The 24827-nt window shown below is 33.5% G+C and overlaps 1 protein-coding gene across 1 annotated transcript in view; it reads right to left on the bottom strand.

Moving 5' to 3' along the window:
- LOC129754729 (uncharacterized) overlaps positions 1-17958 on the bottom strand; it is a 410546-nt gene extending 392588 nt beyond the window's left edge. Inside the window, exon 1 of the mRNA XM_055750944.1 lies at positions 17015-17958. The gene's annotated coding sequence lies outside the window, so the exon portion shown is untranslated. The remainder of the gene's footprint in view (positions 1-17014) is intronic.
- Between the last annotated feature and the right edge of the window lie 6869 nt (positions 17959-24827).

Genomic DNA, 24827 nt, shown 5'->3' with positions numbered 1-24827 from the left:
GAAATAAGCACGCTTCAGTTTGGGTAAATGAGACTCTCTTAGATCTCATGAATATCTCTAAGACTCGTGAGGTCTTATGTGTGTGTGTTCGTTTTTTTAAATTAAAATCTGACGATAAAAGTGAAGTAAATAGTGCTTCCATTAAATTGGTTGAATTTTTCAAATATATTTGTGGCGTACTTTACCGCCGTTCCCTTTTTGCGTCATCGCATCGAATCATCCAGAACATTCCACTTATCGAGAACATTCGACATCCGGAACGCACGACGCTTGCGCCAGCCAATCAGCGTCAGGATAATTACGTCAGCCAATCAGCGTCACGCAAAAGCAGATAGCAGCCAACTGCTAGCGACAAACAATAGCTGGCTACCAACATCAACAACAGCAGACGACAGTCGACAGCGACAGCAGACAATAGCGAACAACAATAGCATTAACATAAAATCGCCTGCATGTACAATAGCATACACGACACATTCGATCTCTCACACACACATGCACACCAAACAATATAAATAGGCAATAGTTGTACATAAATAGTAACGAGTAATAATAAAGTTTACATCAAACAGTGAACACGCGTTTCTTAACCGACATCCGATAATTTGGACCCCCAAATATTTCTACAGCCCATAATTCTACAGCCTACATTTCTCAAAATTTCCCGGCCTTTTGCGTGAAAAATATCAAACATATGTCGCTGGAAGGACCCATGTGCTGCTTTTCGAGCGTAACTTCAAGGACAATATTGCTAACAACTCAGCAACGGATCCTCCGTGACGTACTGGAGTCGTGAAGCACTTTGGTCCAGTTGTATTGACAGCTTCAGTAGACTTGGAGCTTGACGAATTCCGCAAAATCGACCACTACTAACCAAACTAACTAACCAAACTCACAGATTTATACATACAGGAACATCTCATGTAATCCATCTTGTGGGAAAAATTCTCAGCTTTACGATGTGGTATCGGAAGTGACCTAAAAATAACACTGATAAGCTGTGCAACGACATTAACGGAAAAAGTTTGGTCCGAAGTTTTGTCCACCGGATCCGGTTTCCGCCCAGATTTTTTTTTTCGAACACGGAGCTGCTTTCCTCTCCATACTTTTGAATCGAGTTTCAGTAGGCATTGGAATTTACTTCTTCCATTTTCGCCAACTGGCTCAGCGAAATTATGGGGATAGTACATCATTTGTGTAGGATATTTTTCTCTTCAAATGTTTAAGTCACCGTTGTTGTTATCTTCTCGTTTTTGGAGCTGAAAAACTACGTATAAAGATGCGAGAGAATCGTGCAGTTAACATCTCGAGCGTGTACAACGGACTGTGGAAAAACTGCGGGAAAATTGGAAATGGAACTACATCGCAAAACGGAACACATTCAGTCGACAGCTAGCCGCAGCAGCAGCAGCATCAACAGTGACTAAAGAAAACCAATGTGACCGCCCCAGCGGGTGTAAAAAAGCTATTAGTGTGAGCGAAAGATAGTAGATAAGAAAGATGAGAAAGTTTATAATATTTAATTAATTTTTTTGTTTATTTTTTATAAAAATTAGCTCTGAAGATTTAGGAAGGTAGGATATTTTTGCGCTTTTCCAGGGAAATGTTCCTTATTTTCACGAATATTTTGAAAACTGTAGCTCACGACTCACAATGTATAAGGATTGTACTTGGATCAGTGCATTTGTCAGTCAGCGTTCGTCAACAGCACATTTGTCAGCCCCTCGTCAAGCTTCACGCACATATCCACAAGGCAGCAGCGTCAGTCGTTAGCGAACACGAGCAACAGCAAGTCGGCAAAAAACGATCCGCTCGGATTCAAAGGAGTTGTCGTTCGAACGGAGGTTCCCTCTTAGGGACAGTTGAGTTTTGACTAGCTTTACATTGGCTATCCTGTGTAGGCCTTTCTAGAGGCTTTTTCTTGAAGATTACAAATCTTTTGAATACGTTTAAGACACGAAACTGAAGAAAATACCTGGACCCATCAAAATGGCCGCCATTTTCAAAAGTGATACGAGTTAGTTGAAACAGTGATTGTACTTGAGCTCTATTCAATTTTCTGGAAGCCGGAGTTGAAATAAGGTGAGTAATGTTATGAAAAAGGAAGTCCATTTTTCCATTGTCAAAGCACGTCAGTAAAACAAAAATGTTACTAGGCGAGGGTAGCCATTTTGTTTGTCTTGAACCTCTGGAGAGAGTCAGTTTTAATGGATCCAAATGCATCAGTAAACGAATAACTTTACAGGCGAGTACGCCAGCCAAATTAATATTCAAACAAGGTGAGTACGATAGCTGAATTTTTTATTCAACGCATGCGAGTACCTACACCAGCCTTTATCGTGACGTGATTAACTTCAGGCGAGTACGGTAGCGAAAATGTTGAAGTTCGAATCAGGCGAGTTCGCCAGTAGTACGCGAGTAGGTCAACTAATGTTCATTAAAAATCAGGCGTGTACGCCAGCAAAGGCTAATAAATATCAGCCGAGTTTATACCAAGGTTGCCGAAATCACAGAAAAATCTGTAATTTCAGAGAACTTTGAGCAAATTTTCATCACAGAATCTGTGTCACAGAACACAGAATTTTGAAATATTCACAGATTTCACAAAATTTTTGAATTTTGAATGAATTTCCAAAAATATAATTTTTGTGATCAATAAAAAATTTTGATTTCTTGCCTTGAATTAGAAAAGTATGATTAAATTGGTACGGAAACGGAAACAGCATCACAGAAAACCACTACAGAATTTTTGCGTAAAATCACAGAAAGTCGGATTTTTTTTTCTCAAAAACACAGAATTTTTTCGGCAACCTTGGTTTATACCGTATAATACATTATTTTATAAGAATCAGACGAACACGCTAGCTAGTCTTTAATAAGATTAGGGGTTTACGCTAGCTAAGTTTAAAAAATCAAGCGAGTATGCCAGCTTAATTTGAACAAATCAAGCGAGTACGCCGTTTAAATTTCATTCATAATGAAAATTTTGCCAAAGCAGTAGAGGGCATAAAACCCTACTCAAAGCCATTTTGGAAATTAACTAAAATTCTGAAAAAGCCCCAGAAGCCAATTCCTACTTTGAAAGACGGGGATAAACTTCCTTTAACTAATGCAAGAAAAAGCTCAAAAATTGGCCCAACAATTTGAGTCTGCTCATGAATTTAATTTGAACGTTGTTAGTCCAATTGATGCTCAAATTTCCCTTGAATTTTATGATATTCTTTCTAAACAAAATGTATTTGAAAGTTCTTGTGAGACAAATATTGATGAACTTAAATTGATTTGCAAAAAATTTAAAAATATGAAAGCCCCAGGGGAAGATGGGATTTTCTATATTCTTATTAAAAAGTTGCCTGAAAGCACTTTAAATTTTTTAGTTAAAATCTTCAACAAATGTTTTCAATTGGCTTATTTTCCCAATAAATGGAAAAATGCCAAAGTAACTCCAATTTTGAAACCTGGAAAAAGTGCTTCAAAGCCTTCAAGTTATCGACCAATTAATTTGCTTCCTTCTTTAAGTAAACTATTTGAGAGAGTTATTTTGAATAAAATGATGATTCACATTAATCAGAATTCTATTTTCCCTGATGAACAATTTGGTTTTCGTCATGGACATTCTACTACACATCAACTTTTGAGTGTAACTAATATGATTAAAGCTAGCAAATCTGAGGGTTATTCAACTGGTGTTGCTCTTCTTGATATTGAAAAAGCTTTTGACAGTGTTTGGCACAAAGGTTTAGTAGCTAAATTAGCTCGATTTGATTTTCCTGTATATCTCACCAAAATTATTCAAAATTATTTGACTAGCCGAACCTTACAAGTAAGCTACCAAAATTCATGCTCTGAAAGGACACCCATTAGAGCTGGTGTCCCTCAGGGTAGTATACTTGGGCCAATTTTATACAATATTTTTACTTCTGATCTTCCTGATGTACCAGAAGGAAAGGGTAGAAGATTGTTTGCTGATGATACTTTGCTTTCAGCCAAAGGTCGAAATTTACGGGTGGTAGGCAGTAGATTGCAACAAAATTTAAATTCTTTTTTGAATTACTTGAAAATGTGGAAAATTTCTCCTGACGCTTCCAAAACTCAACTTATTTTATTTCCCCATAAGCCAAGAGCAAATTTTTTAAAACCTAATGAAAATCATTCCATAATTTTCAATGGGGTTTCTTTAGAATGGTCCGATCACATGAAGTACTTGGGACTTACATTTGATCGGAATCTTACTTTTAAAAATCACATTGAAGATATTCAATCTAAATGTAATAAATACACTAAATCTCTTTATTCTCTCATCAACAGGAAATCCCGACTTTGTCTGAAGAATAAGATGCTTATTTACAAGCAAGTATTCCGACCAGCGATAATGTATGCAGTTCCGATTTGGTCTAGCTGCTGCGCGACGAGGAAGAAAGCCATCCAGAGGATTCAGAACAAGGTTCTGAAAATGATTTTGCGGCTTCCACCTTGGCATAGCACCGAAGATCTTCATCGGATTGCGGGCATTGAATCGATCGAAGAGATGGCCAACATAATAATCTCCAACTTCAGAGGCAAATCGATGCTGTCTTCCATCGCAGAGATTCGTTCTCTTTACAATTAAGTTAGTTTTTAGGATTTAGTTTAGGCTTAAGTTTATATATAAATATTTTTTTTCTATACAGGATATTCCCCTATAAATGAAATAATTTATTGCTCTAGCAAATTTAAATCAAATAAACAATGTTTAATATCTACTTAATTAAAGAGTTGAACTGATCATAATTGATCTGAACACTAAATATACTGTAATAATATAACTTGAATGTAATGATTAAAAGGCTAATAAAGACTTATTTAAAAAAAAACCTTAATATCATTTTCCAAATTTTGAAAAGGTTACTTGTGAGTTGTGATCAAAAATGAAACTTTTTAGACCCCAGGCGTTTTTTTTTAACCAAAAGAAATTTAATTTGTCACACCCTAGTGTCCAGTAAGTGTTTCATCTGCTAGCGTTCCAGAGAGATCCGCATTGACGTGATTTACCGCTACCCATTTTGGGCTTATTATCTTCACTCGAAAAAATAAAAACCCGACTGCCACAGAAAAATTAGGCCCAATTCGTAGAGTGCTTTCTTTTTGGTCAGCGGAGTCGGGATGCTGTATCACATATGCTACCCAGAATAACACAAACAACAACAACGACGAGCAGCAGCAACAACATTAACCAAACACCTAGATGTGGCTGACGGATCATCGTTACCGCCAATGTCAGGTTGCATATCGTTGGAGAATCTTCCCAGAAGAGTGGTTACGTTTCGGAATTTTGCTGCTTCCTCTTCATGGAGTTCCCAACTCCCAGTGCCTGTGTGTAGTGTCTGGAATGAGTGCAGCGATTTTGTGGCATGCATACATAGATACGTACACAATTCATAGAGTCATGTGCTCACTGGACTCATAATGGAACGTGAAATTAACCGTTGCAATTGGAGCCAACATCGAAGGCGGAGATCGGAGCGTCATATCTGATGCCAAAGCATTGGATGATGCCATTGGGGTGCTCAAGAAGAGGAGACGGGCGGGAGATTCATAGCTATTATTGGATCTATCTTCGGAGCATCTGAGATGAAACAAATTAATTGGCGAGCCTGTTTCGGATTGGTGCTGACTTAACACACAAATGATAACTTCCGAATCGGATTGGCAATGCGAGCGCAAATGTGCGTAAAACAGGGCAACTGATAGGAGATATTGAATTATTATCATTGGAGATTTAGAACGGATATCGCTTGTTACACATCTGAGCTGTCCGACTAAGGTGTAAATAATTTACATCTGAACAGTGCTTCATGTGACTTGGACATTAGATTGAGTCAATTTGGGGTCATTTTTGAATTTCTCAAACCCTGGGGTCTCGAAAACTTCACTTTGGTTCAAAACTCATCAATGATTTTTTGCAGAATTTTGAAGTAGGGGAGAGTGGGGTATCGTGGGCCATGGGGAAACGTGGGCCACTTTTAATATCTCAGATGTGTGTTGAGATAAAAATCTCAATCCAACTGTCATCGTCGTCGCTTTGCGTGAGCATATATTTCTTTATGTTGTTCACTGAAATACGCAACATCTGCTTCTTTTATTTATTAAGATAAAAAAAAGTTAGAAAAATTTACTTAAAAAATTTAAAAAAAAAAAACACCCGCTAATTTCATCGATGGGTGCATAGCAAAAATATGCTCATACGCTTATGATCTTAGTTTTGTCATGATCTTTCACGTGGAAAAAAAATTTTTTGATGAAACATCAATAAGTCACACAAACGCAACCAATTTGCAAATCATAGCTTGTGGGGAATCGTGGGCCACACATCTTGAATCACCTATATTTTTATGTTTTTATGCACATTTGTAACTTAAAATACGTTTTTCCTATCTGTAAAGTTTTTTATGCCAAATGAAGAATTATGAAAAATATTTTGTCCATAAGAAATTTTGCCAAAACGTTCGCGAGCCAGGTTTTGGAATCTTTTCGATCATACACAGCTCTAGTTTTTATTTCATCATCTGAAATTGCTTTAAAATAACGAAATGAATTATGAAATCACAGTTTTGGGTTAACTCATAAACTTTGCATGTTATTTGGTCAATTTGGATTTAGTGGCCCACGATTCCCCATCATTTTTCAAAATCCAAAAAATATTGCTTTGTTTCAAATTGTCAGAATTTGGGGAAAATAACTTATTAAAAATTTAAAAATATCTTATGATACCTTGAAAATGTAGAAAACCATACCATTTTTTATTTTCATTTTATCTTTTAAAGTAAAGAAGTTATGGAACAACGAAAAAAGTGGCCCATGATTCCCCACTCTCCCATACTGATTTAAGCTTAAAAATGTCGAGGACATCCATGGCCTTGTAGGCAGCCGAGGGTTAAAAAATATTTTAAAATGATTTCATTATTATTTTTAAAATTTTAGGCTCCTACATCATAAGGTCAAGTTAATTCATTAATGTGTAGATTTTTAAGCTTTTTCATGAAAAACTGAACTTGCACTACTTAGACCATTATTTTATATATATTTATTATTATTCATCAACATGAAACCTCTGATTTTTTATTGTGTTTTTTCTTGTTGCTAAAACACTATCTTAAATTTATGATTCTCAATAAAAGAGATACAGTTTTGATGTGCAAAAAAACATGACAAGAACTGTGGATTGTAAAAAAAATCATGTCCAATATTCATATGCAAATTTATATCTCCAATTTGAAGCTACCGGAACTGCTTCTGTCAGCAGTCATAAAACAAAATTTGCACATTTACGGGTTCCCAATTCATCTAGTGTTTATGGTATCAGCTCCAAACATCTTCCAAAACAGCCACCGACAAGCGATTATCATTTTATTGATATTGGCTACCAATAAAGTTTTTTGTAGGACTTTGTCAATTTTGCATCTATTAGCTGAGACGGGATAGGAAGAAGGTAAAATGAATTTCCCTCCTATTGGAGCTTCACCATCGTCGAGTTTCTGGGCATTAATCTTCAGACCAGGCAGTGCAGCGGCTTTTTTGTTTGTTTTTGAGATATTTCTTTCATATCTGTTTTTCTTTGGCTCTGTAACCATAAAATTAATTGTTATCAAACCGAGGTTGCCAACAAATTAGTGGCTACTTCCTGCAGGTTTATCACAAAAAAAAGATAGACCGTGTTTTATGTGTTGTGTGGCCTACATAACTGGTGAAAAATAGTAAAGAAAAATTAACATGGCTGAACTATTTTTTAAAAACTTTAAAACGCCTGAATGTCTGTTCGTTCGAGATTTGAATTTTAAAATCTAGAAGCTTATTTGTTTCAATAACTTCTGTTAAAAATATGGTTTCACAATATTAAAAATTTTAGAAAACAAATTTTCAGGGTTTAATTCAGAAACACTTTAAAAATCAATTACTTATAAAAATAATGAAAAACAAGTAACTTCTGTTTTATTATCTGAATTTAAAAAAAATGAATATGAATTCCAAAATCATTATTTAGAACTCAAAATACATTCACAATTTTTAGTTCAATGGCTGCATTTGTTATTTACGCCTTGAACATTATAATTATCGAATCAAAGTGATTTCTACAGACCTATGAACTTACTTGAGACGTTTAAAACTTTTTAAAACATTTATCAATAAAGCTTTAATCAATATGTTCAAGTTGTTGACAAAACCAAAAAAAAAATTCTTTAAGATTTGTACTTAGTTCATAAAGTAGATTTAAAAGATGTCAAACTATTTTGAAGAAATTTTGAAAAATGTTGTTAAACCCTGTTAACTTTAAATGAGTCAAAAAAAATTATGTTCTAAAAGATAAAAAAATCCCAAGTTTTCAGAAATAAGTTACAAAAAAGAAGGTTTAAAAATAGGAAAAAAAACCTTCTGGTGCTCCAAATTTGAAGAGTGTGTATCAACATATAAAAGTTAAAATCAAATTGGTTCAATTTATAAATTCAAAAAATGTCAATCATCTTTCACCAATTAGACAAACCAATGTTATGACCTGTTATGGTATTCAGTAAATTGCATATTTGTAGCAGGCCCGTGCGAAGGACTCGTCCTTGGGAGGGGATTTCGAAATTCAAGTTTAGGTTGGGATTCAAAAAAATACTAAAAATGAACAATAAATCCGGAAAGTTCTGAACTAGTAATTTGGTTGATTTTAAAGCTTCGGACATAAAATCAATGCACAGCAAAATGATTCAAAAATATAACACCAGATTTAAAAAGGATTTAAATCCGAATCCTTTAAATGGATTTCAGATCAGACCAGCAATGAACCAAGATTGAAGCTGGTTTAGCAAATTGATTATACTTCTTAATTTCTACTCATCCCAATTTACATTTCCTATTTTTATTTTTAATTGACAAGGTTAATTGAAAAATTTCACCGTAATATCATGAATTTGAAAAAAATTGAAACATGTTTTGAAATGTGTATTTTTGAGAAAAAAAAAATCCATTTTGAACAAGAGAATTTATTCAAAATGCATAGTTGATGATTGACTTTAATTTGATGTTTAAAAAAAATTAAATTTATTTCAAGAGTGCTAGTGATGAAAATCGGAGATTAAATCATATTTTAAATTAAAACTCTTCCTATAAAATTTGATTTTTGAATTTCAAAATAATAACTTTATGTATTAATAATGCAACATGTTAAATTTAACCTTGAAAGCTTAAAGTGAAAAAGTTCAGGTTGAGAAATGTATGATTTGTTAAATGATCTATAAAAAAAAAACTGAAAAGTGTGCAAAACGAATTCCATGTTTATCTAAACATTGAAAGAGCATTTCAAAGGTGTTTAAATTTAGGTTTAAAGTTTAAAGTTTAAAGTTGCTACTTGTGGTTATTTTAGGAACTTTCATAGATAAACTAAAACATCATGATCAATTCAACATAGATTATTTGAAATAATAAAAATAAGTGAAACGTTTATAAACTTTGAAGTGCATATCATACGGTTAAAAATATCAAGCTCTGAATATTTTTTTAACCGACAATTGAAATATTGGGTCCTCACATGGACTAAAGTTAAACATGTACAGTGTTGATTTTTAAACATGTACAGTGTTGATTTTTTTTTTTTAGGAGCTGGCAACTCGGAATGCTCCGCACGCGTTTTGTTTCCGTTCCGTAAATCTCGTGTGTTTAAGTGGTTTTGATCAAAATTTTCGCAGAACATTGTGTTTTTTCTATGGTTAATTTAGTTTTGCACCAGTGAAAATCAAGTGACAAGTGTAATTATCGTAATTATGTGTAAAATGTGTTTTTGTTAAAATGTCAAGAGTTGCTCTTGAGCCGATCTGAGGGGCTAGGCCTACGCCTCCCGGTAGAATATTCAACACGAGCGTCGATTGGGGAAGGGAGACTCCCGAATATTTTCAAGATAAGTACCTTCATTATTTAGTTTTTATTTCTGTTCCTACCTTTAAAAAATGTTAATATTAATACCTTGTGACAACATTTTTATGCATTTTAGCTCGAATTTTTGACATCTATGCAGAGCAGATATGAAAGCATCCTGTGACATGATTTCCCTTGTATACAAGTTTGGTTGCAAGAAAGCTCCGGCAACTTTTTATTTCCACGATAGCCTACATTTTGGCGTTTATGTGCTGTAGACACAGCAGAAATTTTAAAGCCCAGTTTTTTTTTAATTTATCAAGATGAAATCATCAAATTATTGCACATTTTAGTCTGGAATATTGTGACGGTTCGATGAGTGTATTGTGTGTGGTCGGGGGGGAGAGTTGGATGAACGAGTTGATGTTAGGGAGCACTGTTCTCCCTAACATTAACAGTGCTCCCTAACATTAACTCGTTTATTCGGCTCTCCTTTCCGACCGCACACGGTATGCTTATCGAACCGTCATGGTGTTCTAGACTGGAATGTGTAGTGGTTTGATGATTTCATCTTGATAAATTAAGTTGTGTTTTCTCTGCTGATTAAATTATTTAAAAAAATTTAGTAATGTGAATGTCTAAAAGTAGTTATTCTCAATATTTTTGAGTACAATGCGCGCGTGTGTAAGCTAATCATCGAGTTTTGGAGTTTCTGTGATCAAACTTGGGACAAATTCTAAAATTTAGAAGTGAACGCTTATCACTTCTGGTTTTATGATGACTCGTATACATTGTTGACATTTTGAAAAGTTTCACAATAGTCAAATGCAGAAATAACACTTTTGTCAGATTGAATTTCTAACACTTAAAGATGTATTACGTTCATGCGCTTCCTTCGTGATATAATTTAGAGAATCTGAGAAGGAGAAGTATATGTTTCCTTGAAATGTTTACTTTAAATTTAACTATACAAACTATACATACAAACAAACTTACAAAAACATAAATAAAATCAACTATACAGTGATTATTTTTTTTTAATTATTCTAATTTAGATTTTCTGAAACTTTTATGGAACATTGAATAAATAAATCGAAATATTTAGGTTCGTATACAGCTTTCTAAAATTAAGCTTTGAAACCGCATGAAAGATTCTTTGAAATTTCGTTTTAATTAGAGTGCTGCCATCTAGTTGTCATAACAGCAAAGAAATCTTTTAGCTTTAGAGTTCATTTTTGGATGAATTATTCCTTTTACATGGTAGCTTGTATACAATTCACATTGCAAGAAATGCTTGAGCCGGCTTTTTATTTCACATCAAAACTATTCAGCATATATGTAGGCGTTTATCTGACAGTACAAAAAATAATAATCAAATTTATTCAAATACTTTACTTTTTATCTAGTTAGGCATACCATGTGTTATTTCTTTATAAATAATTGAAATTCTGATAAAAACATAACAAAATTCAAGAAAAAGGCCGATTTTTTGACTGACATTAAAAAGTTATTTCACAGTTATCAACGTTGGGCGATTATTCCCGATTTTTACTCTGAGGCCAATAACATTTGTTCCTTAATAATCGGATATTTTGTTCAAAAAATTTCATTAATCAATTAATTCTCGAAAAAATGCTCGATTTATCTCATGCTTTCGCTCGTCGGTTATCTCACTTTCCATGATTTGATTGGTTTCTTCCGTGGCTCAGATGTTGAGATCGATTAACAATTTTTTTTATTCTTATATTTTTAAAATGTACTTGCCTCCCAAAACTCATTTAAGCTTAGTCAATTTTTATTTTCCTCAGTTTCAGTTCTCACTTTTCATTTAAATATTATAGTCAGATAAAAAATCATTTTTTGGCAAGAGTAATGTTCTTTACTAAGCATCTCTAGTAATCGGACGATCTCGGTAGTCGGACACATACTTTAAATGTAAAATGTAGATTTCAGTAAACAGTAAGCAAGTATTGTTTCTAAATATTCCGATTAATATGAAGATCCTAAATCATTCAATAAAAGAATAAATTTAATAGCTTAATTTTTTTGTGCTTTGCTAAGCTTTTTGAATGTAAGATGTACAGATTATTAAGCGAAAAGTAGAAGAATTTCCACAATGGCAAGTATTACGAAGAATAATTACTAGAATAGTTTTCGACATTATAAAAAATGTGTAGTACATTTCAGTTCAAGTTTTTTTAATTTTCAAACATAAAACGCCATTTTGTTAGTTCTCTGTCTCAATAGGGATCACAGCTAGGGTCAAGAGCTAGTTAGACTGAGATTTTTTTATTATTTTTTTTTTCAATAATTTAAGTTTTATTCCATAATAATTAAAATTTATCTGCTGTATAAATTTGATTGGGGATTACATTCATTAAATTCACTTCTTAATATGTTCCGTAGAACTTTTATTTTAAGTACCTCATAGAATTAGGAGTTTCCTTAGGAAATTTCTAGGAGAATAGGAGGTGTAGGAAAACATGATCGCACCATTTACCAAAATGGATCCTGATCTTTACCTTTCTCTAACTAACACAGCCTCTTCCTTGAATACTTGAATATGGATTCGCAGACGTACAGACGGTTTCCATAGCTGGTGTAACTAACTTATCTCTGTTTCTGACTATTTCAAAGTTATTATTTTGGAGTATGCGGGAATGAGGGGTTGCTAGATAGACCAAAAGAGTATCTTACTAACATTCCTTCCTATTATCCTCATTGACTACTAGGACGTGGCCGGCGCCGTTATTGATCATGTTTATAAGGGAGAGCATGAGTTTTGTGCATTGAGAATGTACTGCTAATCCCAAGCACCATTCTGTTGGACTTTGCACAAAGCTGATGGCCTCGATCAATCACGGAGTAGCAACCATTGGCGATGTGGAACTCGTTCTACTTAGCCACGCCAGCGATCGTGGAATTCGAAGTGCATGATCTGAGATATAAGTTATACGCATTTAACGCTTTAAGTTATTGCTATCAAAATAAAATAGTTTAAAAGCACTTCGGGCTCAATGGTTTAAGGTGGATATGAGTAGTCAAACAAGCTAAGCTAAGCTAAGCTACAGTGTTGATTTTTTTTTTAAGAACACTTTAAAAAAAGTTATGTTCCAGAAAACAAAAATTCAAAAAAAAACAAAGACATGCTTTAAAAAAAATAAAATAGGCTGACTACAAATTGTGGTCAATTTATTATGAAAATTAAAACAAAATGTTGATGTTGAGTTTTCGACTGTATGTTTTGATGAAATTATATTCGGCAAATCAGTCCAGTTTCTTATAAAATTTATTTCAATTAAAATAAATTTTATAAGAAACTGGACTGCTTTGCCGAATATAACTTCATTAAAACAAAAAATACGGTCAATTTATTTGTAAATACAATCAAAATATGAAGATCAAAAGATAATGTTTCTATCATTTTAGATAATTTTTTTTTACAAAAATTATTCATTCAAACTGACGAACTTACAATTTTTTTTACTTAGTTTTATAAGGGAAAATATGTTGATGATGATGATGATGGATGATCTCAAACAGGTATGTATTAGCAAAGCGCAATCCGCGGTCCGCAAGCCGTCCCTCAAGACATTCTTTGCAGCCAACGAAGCTTTTTGAAATTGAATTTATTTCTCCACATTTACCTGTAACAGTTTGTTAATTATCATAAAATACTAATCCATACTGAACCGAAAATTATTGATATGTTGGTGGCTTGTTTAAACATTCACTTCACTTGTTTATTTATATATAAATTTATCCCACAATCTTCCGGTTTTGTCGCCTGTTTTCTAGGAATTAAAACAGATTAGAGATTTCCATAATTTGAACTTATTTTCATGAATAAAGAATGTAAATTGTAATCTAGATTTATTGACAAAATAAGCTGAAGTTATAAATTTTTGTGTGATTAAGGCAACCATGTTTAACATCCCTATGATCGTATAAAGATCTTCAAATAAAAACCATTCTATTCAATGTCTGCAGAATTACGGTTTTGTGGCAAAATTGAGGAAAAAACTTCTCGAAAATACGCTCAGATAGCATATTTTTTGTCTACAAATTTCGATAACGATTCAAAGACCAACGCTGAAAAGTCAGCGTTTTGCAAAAAAAAAAAATACTTTCCTCTCCTGATTTGTAGTTGGTGCTGAGGTTTAGCTGGAGAAGACTATTCAAAAGACACCAACTGAAACGAAGAAGATTTTTTTCGAATTAAACGGGTCAATTTTTTCTTATGAATCGCGAAGTTTTTTACCGAAAATTAGAGTATTCAGTAATAATCAATAATTACGATTATGTGAAATATCCAATCAATTTCGGCCGATATTGTTCCACTTGCATTGCAAACGGTATTGATTTTACAATGTTTCAAATAAACAGCATACGAATTCGTTTGATTTTCTTTGAAAATTCGATTCGTCAAAAAGTCCAAGTTATCAAAATATGTCGTTTATTTTTTAAATTTCTCATTTCAAATGATTATTTAGCAATGAACCTATGCGAAATATTAACAAGCGTTAATTTCAGTGCGGCCCTCTGGACAGATTTACAATTCAATTTGGATTCAAAGCATCCTATTTAATGAAATTTAGCTTAAAAGTTTTTTGCACATCGAAAAAATGTGAATTTTGTTGCCTGGTGTAATTTTTCAAACCCCGTATTAATGTGGAGTTGTGCATTATCAGGTATCACCCCATTGGGGGTAGCCTTAATAAAATTAATATATTAATTTTAATTTTTTATGTCAACATAAAATTTTGGATTTTTAACTTTGTTTTGAAAAAATGAAAGGTTCGTAATGTTTATTGACTTTTCTCAAGTAAAATGTAAAAAAGACTCACTTTTTCATGACTTTTAAAGGAATTTATACTGTTTCCATCACAGAACTTTTGGTTAAAATCACAGAAAGTCAGATTTTTTTTTTCGCAAAAACACAGAATTTTTTTTTCGGCAACCTTGGCTATATCTCGAAAATGGAATGTCTTACATAGATCAAATGCTCATGAATAATTTGTCATATAGAACAAAACAACAAACCTGTTATCCCAAAAAAAAATTAAATTAATATTTATTGAGATACAGACCCCGTTCGTTTTTTGGCAACATTCGATTTTGTGCAACATCCGAAAATTGAACGGTTTTCAGAAACAAAATTACCTTACAGTTTTCACTAAAATAAATTTTTACGTTCTCTAATGATGATAAAATACAACAAAAAAACCAAATTTAAAAAAAAAATTTAGTACTCAATAATGACAAAAATATGAAAAATTCGAAAAATCAAGAAAACAATATAAACCAAAGACTAAAACTGATTTAAAAAAATATCTAAAACTGATGAAGAATGACAAAATAGCATTTATAAGCAAACTAAACAAAATAAGAGAAGGTCTAAATCCTTCAGAAACATAATTAACCAAAAATTAAAAATTACTATAAGCAATCGGAAATTGACTGAAATCAGGTTTATTATAATAATAGTAGATTTTTTGTAGTAATAAGTGAAAAAAAAACTGAGAAAACCCGTGCGATTTTGGCAACATTCGATTTTGGAACAAATGTTCGGGCGTGTTGCCAAAAACGAACGGGATCTGTATTACACTTTTTTCGAAAAATCTAACAAAATGTATCTTGAAAATCTTTTTTATCACTTACAAATGTTTCCCAGAAATTGTGACAGTAGAATATGAACTTCTTAAACCATATTTTTAAAAGAAATAGTAAATCAGAATTTTTTTTTCTAGAAAAAGTTTTCCAAAATCTATGTTATGGGTTCAATCGATCCCTTGAGTCCAAAAAGATACATTTTTCCTGAATGGATGTTGATCATTGCTTAACACGAAATTGTTTATATTTATCCAAAGGCTAATATTTATCCAATTATTTCATGATAAAAAGGACTGTAAAAAGTCCTCTTATCTAATAATTAGATAATTACGCCTTTAAATATGCAATGAAAAGAGGGTAATAGGCAAACTATAATAATTCTTATTATCTGACACTTATAAACTGTGAAATAAAAACTTATTTGGCCAAAAAATCAGTATAACTTTTATCTTTAGATTTGCAGGATTTTTGCCAAAGCTTAGGGAACCCTGATTCAAGGATCAAGTTTCCTTTAACTTTGAAAATATCACACTTTTTTTAGTATAGTCGCGAATGCCATAAAGATGGTAAAACGACTATAATAGAAACAAAAAAAAAACATTTTTTTTATTCCCTTGAAAAAACTTTTAGTTCATCTACGGGATAATGTATAGGTACTTTTGCATCAAAAACTTGAAATAACACGTTGTCAGTAAAAGAAAAAGACGACGCTCTGCATTTTTTTTCGAAAAGATATGATGAAAACAAGTAGAAGGAATCAAGTATCTTCATTCTTCCCTAAAATGTCAATTTGAAGAAGGGAAGATTTGTGGCTTTCATGAATAAAATTTGAACTAATAAGTGGTTGTATATCGACTAATAATAATTTTAGAATATTAAAAACTTAAGAACTTCGAGATATCCAATAATAAATAAAATTACTAAACAAACGGAAATTTTTATTTCCACGAGATATTCTGAAAGGAAGGAAGACATTCCCAACTCCCGGTTATCTTAAGAAACTGAAATCTCTTCCACCCGGCACGAAAGTAAAACCCACACCAAACCCATCCACTCAATTTCCCGTCCGTCTACAAACTCCCCCTCAAAGAGGGTATAATTATCGCCAAGCCGGGCACACGTCTGGCCAAGTTGGCCAAGTTCATTATCAGAATGACCTATAATTAACCTGATGATCATCAAAGTATCAGCAACTGAAGCGGTACGAGACGACGACAACAGACAAAGTTGATAATAATCGAGCCCAACCTCCATCGGAATCAATCTTCCAGCCGAGTAAAAGGTATCGATCGATGCCATCGAAGCGACCCGGAGAAGGATCCGGAAAAACCAGCTCCCCTATCCGGACTACACCGATACATCCGGAACAGGGCACTTTTCCGGCCCTTCGTTGGAAATGAGTTTTAATGTCCATCGATGACTCGCAAACCCGTTTTGAGCAATGACTGGAGGCGGTCTATAATTAGAACAGCTCCTCAAGCTTCCATCAACTACTTACTAACTAAGAAAAGTCGGAATTCAAACTTACTTTTCTTTTTTCTCTGTTATCCTCTCCTCGTTCAGCTGATAAAACACCAACTCAAACAGTTGATAATTACTGCTGCAATCTTTCGGCGTCTTATTGAAGGTCTCTAAACTGACTTTTTTTTCTACAAGCACTTCAATCTTCAATAATCCGAAGGTATTCCTCAGAGTTGATGGTCAGTAAGTCGAATCGATGTTCCACACTATTGTTCCGCTATTATTTTCCTTCCCCGGTTACTGGTTTTTCATTCTCAGAGCAGCCACTTGATAAGAATTTTTCAGAACACTTTTGCGGAACAGATGTGAGGCCGTTCGTTCTTATTTTTTGCTTGCCTGCCTTGTTTGCCTTCAGCTAATAAATCTTCCCAGCTAGTTGAACAGCAGGAATTCTGCACTCACTCTTGAGGGAGTTTTTCTTGCCACGGCGAAAATGACTTGTAGAAATTCAAATAACATCAACAACAACAGCGTTTTCTTGCTCCTATAACCGTGAGCCCTCGATATTGTAACTCGTAAGAACAATTTCAATTAGCATAGAACACGGGTTTTGATCGCTTTTTGAGCTGTACACTGATTAAGACTCCGAAGTGAACTAATTTTTCCGCACTAATGAGAAGGGTTTAAGGGGAGGGTTCCACTGCTTGATTTTACAAATCTTATTCATTAACTTCAGGAAAGGCCCTTCTAGCTGGTCCGTTTGCTAGGGGATAATCTCACCAATAGCGCACAACTGATCTCACCAAAGTATCTTCAGGAACAATTTTAATCCTTTTCACGGTTCAACTTTTGTCATCAAGGTCTGCTCAAGACTCAACCTTAGTAAGTTGGAAATAATCAAGTTGCTCCGAAGCACAACAGCACAAAAAAAAACCTCAAAGTTCCACAGAGAAAAATTTCCACTAAAACCGACTTAGCGAACCTTGGAAGAAAAACCGCGCATGCACACAGGCCAACAACAGACGGAAAACTGACCGAACTCCCGGGATAGGAACCGAAACAAACCCCCAGTCTTCAGCTGTTCCAAACGGCACGCGAATATCAAACTAGCGGATTTCCACGAGGTCCCCCACATTCGGAAAAGAACACCAACTTCGGGTGAAGGCCACATTCACTGCTCCTAATGCTCCAGTGAATGTGGCGCCAGAGCTAATCCGGAGAAAAGAGAAAGAGTAAAATGATGAACACTCTCTCCCACGATCAACCCTCTAACGAAATGCGCGCATCTCGTTTAGAAAAGCACCGTTTGATCGTAAACGGAGAAAGAGAGTGCGAAAAGAAATTGTGCGGGAGTTTTCCTTCGGTCCAAACATTTCGCCGTTCGTTCATTCGTTGATGGTGTTCATTCATCGTACTAACCTGGTCGGCGGGATTGATTATGAATGCGATCGGCTTAAGCGTTTTCTTTCTCCTCACTTAACTGCCGGCAACTGACTGAGCACGATGGGTTAAACAAAACGAGCATGTCTGGATAGGAAAAAACGGTTCGTCGCTTGCTGTTTGCGTCGTTGAAGTCTTTTGATTGCATTGAAGTCACTAGCGTGTGCTGGTCGCTTTACCAGCTGAAGATGGTCAATTGATCAGCAGATGATTAAATTCAGGCTGGTTCTAGCTAGAATTGGGATAGAACAACTTTTTATTCCATATCAAAGATTAAAAATAAAAAATATTATGTGTAAAAACGTTGTCTGAACATGACATCTCACCCAAGTAACAATTTAAGCTTAGCTTTAACATCACCTGTACTCTACACAGCAAAAAAAGTGTTGCGATATTACATAAAAACGTGCACATAACTTGAGTCGCCAATGTTATCTAATATTACATTGTTTTGATGTAGAGTTTTGTTATGTAGAATATTACACCTAAAGTATGTATCGCATATGTATATCGCAGTAGACAGTCGAGAACAAAAGGATATAATTTAAAAAGCGTTAGTATCATCAATCTTTGCTCAATATCTTCTGATTCCTCAAAAATATTCGTCGTTTAAACCCAATTCATTGCTAATAATCATTTGTTATGCGTTCATTAAGTTTTGAATTTTAATAAAGATCAGAAAAACCTCGATAAGAAAATGAATTAAAAAACTCAAGTGATGGCTTGCGATTGAGTTTTGTAATCAAAATAAAAAATGGACTCAAATGATGATTTGTGATTTATTTTCATATTTTTATTGAAACCTTTAACTGCCTGATTTGTTCAAATATTAAACAATTATGTTCAAGAAACAAATTTTTCCTTCAAAACTTTGAAACAAGTCGTTTATTTTTATTTTTGATATCTAGGGAACTTTTTAATCATCGAATTTGAAAACACGTTTTTTGCTATTTTTACTTCCTGTCGTACTAAATATCACTATTTTATAAATAACTTCATCGCAAGGTGAGGAAGCTTTTCTTTTGCACTCAATTTCTTCAGATGCCCGATAGAAAGTCACTCGAAGATGCGCTCAAATTTCCACAATTAGAACAAAACGCTTTCTTTCCGAATGAGCTTCCAGATTTTGTCATTATCCACGGACTGTAGCTGCATCACTGAGGTCGTACGTTCCACTGTTTATTCCTGTAATGGTTATTTAGACACAAATCACTGTTCGGATAAAGAGTTGATAACATTAAAACTGACCTTTACATCCGGTTGTTTTGAAAACATCGAACCGTTTTTCTTCAGTCATATCTCGGATTGAAATTCCCTAAAAATGAGAAGAAATGGATATTTAAATATAACAAAGATTCTGTTTGGCTAAAATATCAATTTTAATAGTAGGGGAGAGTGGGGATACTTGATCCCCTTTTCTTATTTTCGCCTTACCTTTTTGGAAAAATTCAGCAACTCGCCGTCTTTGACATTTTCTAACAGCTTGTACCTTCAAGTTTCTATGCTCCAAAAATTAGAACGATACTTGAACCCGTTGATGAACTAGAAGCATTTTCGTGGGAGTAAAAAAATTGCGATTTTTTGAAGTTAGGGAAGACTTGATCCCGTATTGAAGGAGACTTGATCTTTTATTCAGGAAGCCCTAATCCTTGTATAAAAATCAAACAAAACCCCAAGATTTTTGTCATGTTTGTTCTCATTTCACAATTTATAGCAGACATAAGAAGAAAATTCTCTCAACGCTAATAATATTGCATACTTAAAGCGCTATTTTTTATAACTAAGAGAAAATTAATTATTTTTGCTCTTTTCTTCAGACAATTGTTTGATAAATATTAGTTTTTGGATAAATAATAATAATTTCGTAATCAGCAATCAGAACGATCAATTCAGAAGAAGAATAAGCCGTTTGGAAGGGGGATCAATTGTACCCAACTCTAGGGGATCAATTATACCCATAATCAACATTTTAGAAAACTTTTTCTGAAAAAAGTTGAGAGATTTCCATTGCTTTGAAAATATGGCAATATGAAGTTCATTTTACGCTCGAACGATTGATACATTGGAACAAATAGTTTTTTCATAATTTTCCCATGTAAGGAACATTTTAAAGTGATAAAAAAAGATCTTCAAGTTACATTTTGTGAAATTTATCAAACAAAGTTCAATAACTCAAACAATTAGTTTGTTAAAAAAATTCAAACTACAAGCATTGTTATTTTGCTAATTTGGCACATTTTTCTAGAACATTTGATCTTTGTAAGACATTCCAGTTTCGAGATATAGCTAAGGAATCAAGTATCCCCAGGGATCAAGTATCCTCATTCTCCCCTACTCACCGATCAAACAAATCCTTTTTAACTTCGCAATCCTTTTACAACTTTTCAATACGAGAAATATTTTGAATGTCAAAAAAATCAACAGCGACTACTTTGCTGGAATAAAACATAACAGATTGTGAAACTACACTGAACGACATGTTCGCTCTGTGTACGTCGTTTGGATGTATTATCACAACCAAAAACATTAATAAAACATCCGTCGCCTGAATTACATCGGCCAGCCGGCCATTTTTTTTTTGCTGTGATAAAGCCAAAATCGGGCTATTTTTCCCTATCCTAGAAACGTCATCATACCAATCATTGTTGATCATCAATGATGTTCACCGAAGCTTTTAAAAAGCTTTTATAAAACAGGTTAATTACTAGTTTTTTTTCGATTCTGTGAGTTCTCGGAGTTTTTTTTTTATTTTTTCCAGTAACTATAATGGTTTATGAATGATAATTGCATCATTGCTATATGATCTGGTAAAATTAATAGCCAAAACATCAATATTATAATCATATTATTAGCATTTTTTCTACTGCCAGTCAAGATTTTAGGTTAAATGTGTAGGAGATAGTATCTTAGTAATTAGTATCGTCTCGTCAAATCGGATTATCTATCATGATGGAATTGATGGAAAATAGGCCTGAAAAAATATTTCAAATATTCGCATTGTAAATCCATCAACCATCCATCAATCCATCATCCGTCATTTTGTGCCCTTCGATTTTGCAGTCAATTCAATGCTTATTAGCTTTTTTATGATCAGATAAATGGGTAATTAGTTTTATAATGGATTTATGAGAGCCATATAAAAAGCTAAAATTTGACGTTTCTCTCGCAAGCCAATCAATGACACGCTTAGGATGAGTTCCACATTTCTGAGTTGTTAATCATTAGTACAGTGAATGAAGATAGATTTTTTGAATGAAAAGGGATTGGTTGTGAATGACCCGTAGAATAAACCATGAGTTGAAGTCGAATTTCGTTGTCTGTCGCTATCTTAAAATCCAAGATGGCGGCTTCTGTTGATCTTTAAAATGTTGTAAATGACTTGAAATCGCATGAAACCCCAGCAATATTGGTATTGGGTGAAAGGGCTAAACGAGTAGAAGTCAAATTTCGCTATCTGAAGTCATCTTGAAATCATAGATGGCGGCATCTACTCAACTTTAAATGCTGTAAATGATAAAAAGTTGCATTAAACCACCACTATATGGGTGTTGGGTGAAAGGGCTAAACGAGTAGAAGTTGATTTTTTTTTCTTTCCGACGCAATCTTAAAAATCAAGATGGCGGCTTCCGCTGAACTATGAAATTCTGTAAATCACTGGGAATCAAATGAAACCCCCACAATAGTAGTATTGAAAGAAATAGCTTAACTAGTAGCAGTCGAATTGCGCTATCCGGCGACATCATGAAATCCAAGATGGGGGCTCCCACTGAACTTTAAAATGCTGTTTATCAATGAAAATCGCATAAAAATCCCACAATATGGGTAAGGGCTGAAAAGGATCAACGAGTACAAGAAAAATTTCGCTAGCATGCGTCATCTTGAAATCCATGATGGCGGCTTCCACTGAACATTGAAATGATTTTAATGCCTAAAAATCACTTGAAATTCCCACAACATAGTCATTGGGTAAAATGGCTTGATCAGTTTAAGTCGAATTTCTCTATAAGATGCCATATTGAAATCCAAGATGGCAACTTTCGCTGAACCTTAAAATGCTGTAAATAACTAAAAATCGCATGTAGCCCCCACAATACGGGTACTGTTTAAAGGGCTGAACCAGATAAAGGCAAATTTCGCTATCAGGTGCATCTCGAAATCCAAGATGACTTCCACTGAACCTTAAAATATAGTTTATCACTCCAAATCCTGACGGAAAATTCATGTCCCGTGTTTGAACACCAGTAGTTAAACGGCAGTCGTTTCGACATTTTTTTTATATTAACACGAATTGATTAAATCAGGGATGAGCAACCATGTTTGGCCCGAAAAGATTTTCTCTTATAGAATTTATATTACTTTTTTTACGACAGATTGTAAAACATCATTAAATACTGGTCCATACTTATTCAAAAAAATGAAAGGTCAGTCTCTCAATTAAATATGCAATTCACTTGTTTGCAGTTGCATTTGCCCATAACCTTTTAAAATTGTTAACTTTTTCTAGAATTTTAAGCATTTGTTGTGATCTAGTAAAGGCATAGATGCAATCTTATTTATTGGCAAAACGTAATATTAGAGTTTTTTGTCCAGATTACATTTTTCATTATTATTTAATTTTTTCTTTTAAATCAAAAGAAGAGGTCCAAGAAAGTGGGTTGGAAGAATTATTAAAAAATTGCTAGGCTACAGATGATCACAGGCATTTCTAAGTCCGTTGGTGAGATCATAATTTCTTCTAATTTCTAAAATGCGTCGAAAACAAGAGAAAAATAACAAAAAATGAATAAAAATGGTCAGAAATTAGTATTTTGTAAAAATAAGAGAAAAAAATAAGAAAACAAAACCGATCGATTTTGGAAACACAAAATGTTCGGATATGTTGCCAAAATCGAACGGGGTCTGTATATCATTAAATTCGGAAAAGTGTCTCAGAACTTAAATACTGGAAAAGTAAAAATAAAACCATAGCCAAGCGATTTGTTCTTAATTTTTGAATGAAAAAGACTGGGTGAAAGAATTCAGATTTCTTATTAACATGACTAAGCATCAAAGTATCTAACATAAATTCTGGATTCTCTACAAAAACAATATTTGTAATTCTGTGATTCGGCCCAAAAATTTTGTGACGCTTATCCGTTATGCTATTTTCAGAAATTTCTTTAAAAAATCATGCCGAGCATCGGTAAATTGAGTCTTTATTCTTGAAAATAGGCAATCGACATTACCATAGTCATAAGGTTTTCATGAATCAACTATAAAAAACATATCCCAGTGGCATTTAAATTTAATTTATAAAAATCCATAAAATCTGTTAGGAAAAAAATTCTAGAATCAAGAATGTAAACTGTAACTTTGACAAAGTTTGTTTAAAAATCTGTGAAATTATCAATTTTTCTGAGATTTTTATAACATTGGTTAAAAATGCAGCAATGAAATGGTCTAATACGGGACAGTTTTCTCACCGTTCGTAGAAAAAAAATCTGGTCATCGAGGACAGAATTTGAATTGTGAACATTTTTTTTTTTTGATAATGAACAAAGAAGAAGGATTTTATGACTACTAATTTTAATAACGATTCAATGTCGAACGCTGGGAAGACAGTGATTTACTAAAAATATATACTTCTCACTAAAAGTTTTCGCTGTGATTTCGCTCCATACTTTCAATTTAAACTGAAGTGATGACGAATAGTAGCATAAGTTCGAACAAAAGAAGTTTTTCCTAGAAAATGGTTCAAACCTATTACGAACCATAGAAATTTGAATGTATTTTGTGGTTTCAAAAATGTTAGAATTTTCGTTTCTGATAAAAAAAAAAGGAAACAATCGATTTTTTGTAAGTAAGAAAGATCAGTGAAAAAGTTCAAAACGATTAAAAATTGATCAAGATTGAGTTATGCAGATGTGCATTAGGGTGGCCCAAAATTGCACTATGTCTGGGATTTTGGGGCTCAAGCTTAAAATGATAGCTTAGGGTGTAAGAAACAAACTTTTGTAAGGCAGTGGCTCAGAAAAATGATGTTTAGAGGTTGCACTGGTTCGATTTTTTGGAAAAAGGCAATTTTTTCGACATTATGTCTTAATAACATTTTCAGATTTTAAAAAAGTATCAAACATGTGTCTCTAATATTTTTTTAAATTTTCTTCATAATGTAAGTTTTCAAACTTAAAATTTATTGGGACTGTTTTGGAATTTTTAAATTACGCAATACTATAAATTCTTGGGAAAAAAAATTTACAATTTACCAAACAGTGTACTTTTTATTAAGATTTTCAATCACCATTGAATTCAAAAGATGCGCAACGTTATGATGTGCAACTTTGCAGAAGAAAGTGTATAGCTATAACTTGTCTTTAAAAAGTTATTCAAGTTTTTCTGAGTGAAAAAGTCACAAATTACAAACTTTTGCTAAGAATTGCTTTATATTATGCTGTGTATGA

Source organism: Uranotaenia lowii, chromosome 3 (genome assembly GCF_029784155.1).
Source record: "Uranotaenia lowii strain MFRU-FL chromosome 3, ASM2978415v1, whole genome shotgun sequence".
Taxonomy (NCBI): Eukaryota; Metazoa; Arthropoda; class Insecta; order Diptera; family Culicidae; genus Uranotaenia; species Uranotaenia lowii.
This window is presented reverse-complemented; position numbering and strand designations above follow the sequence as displayed.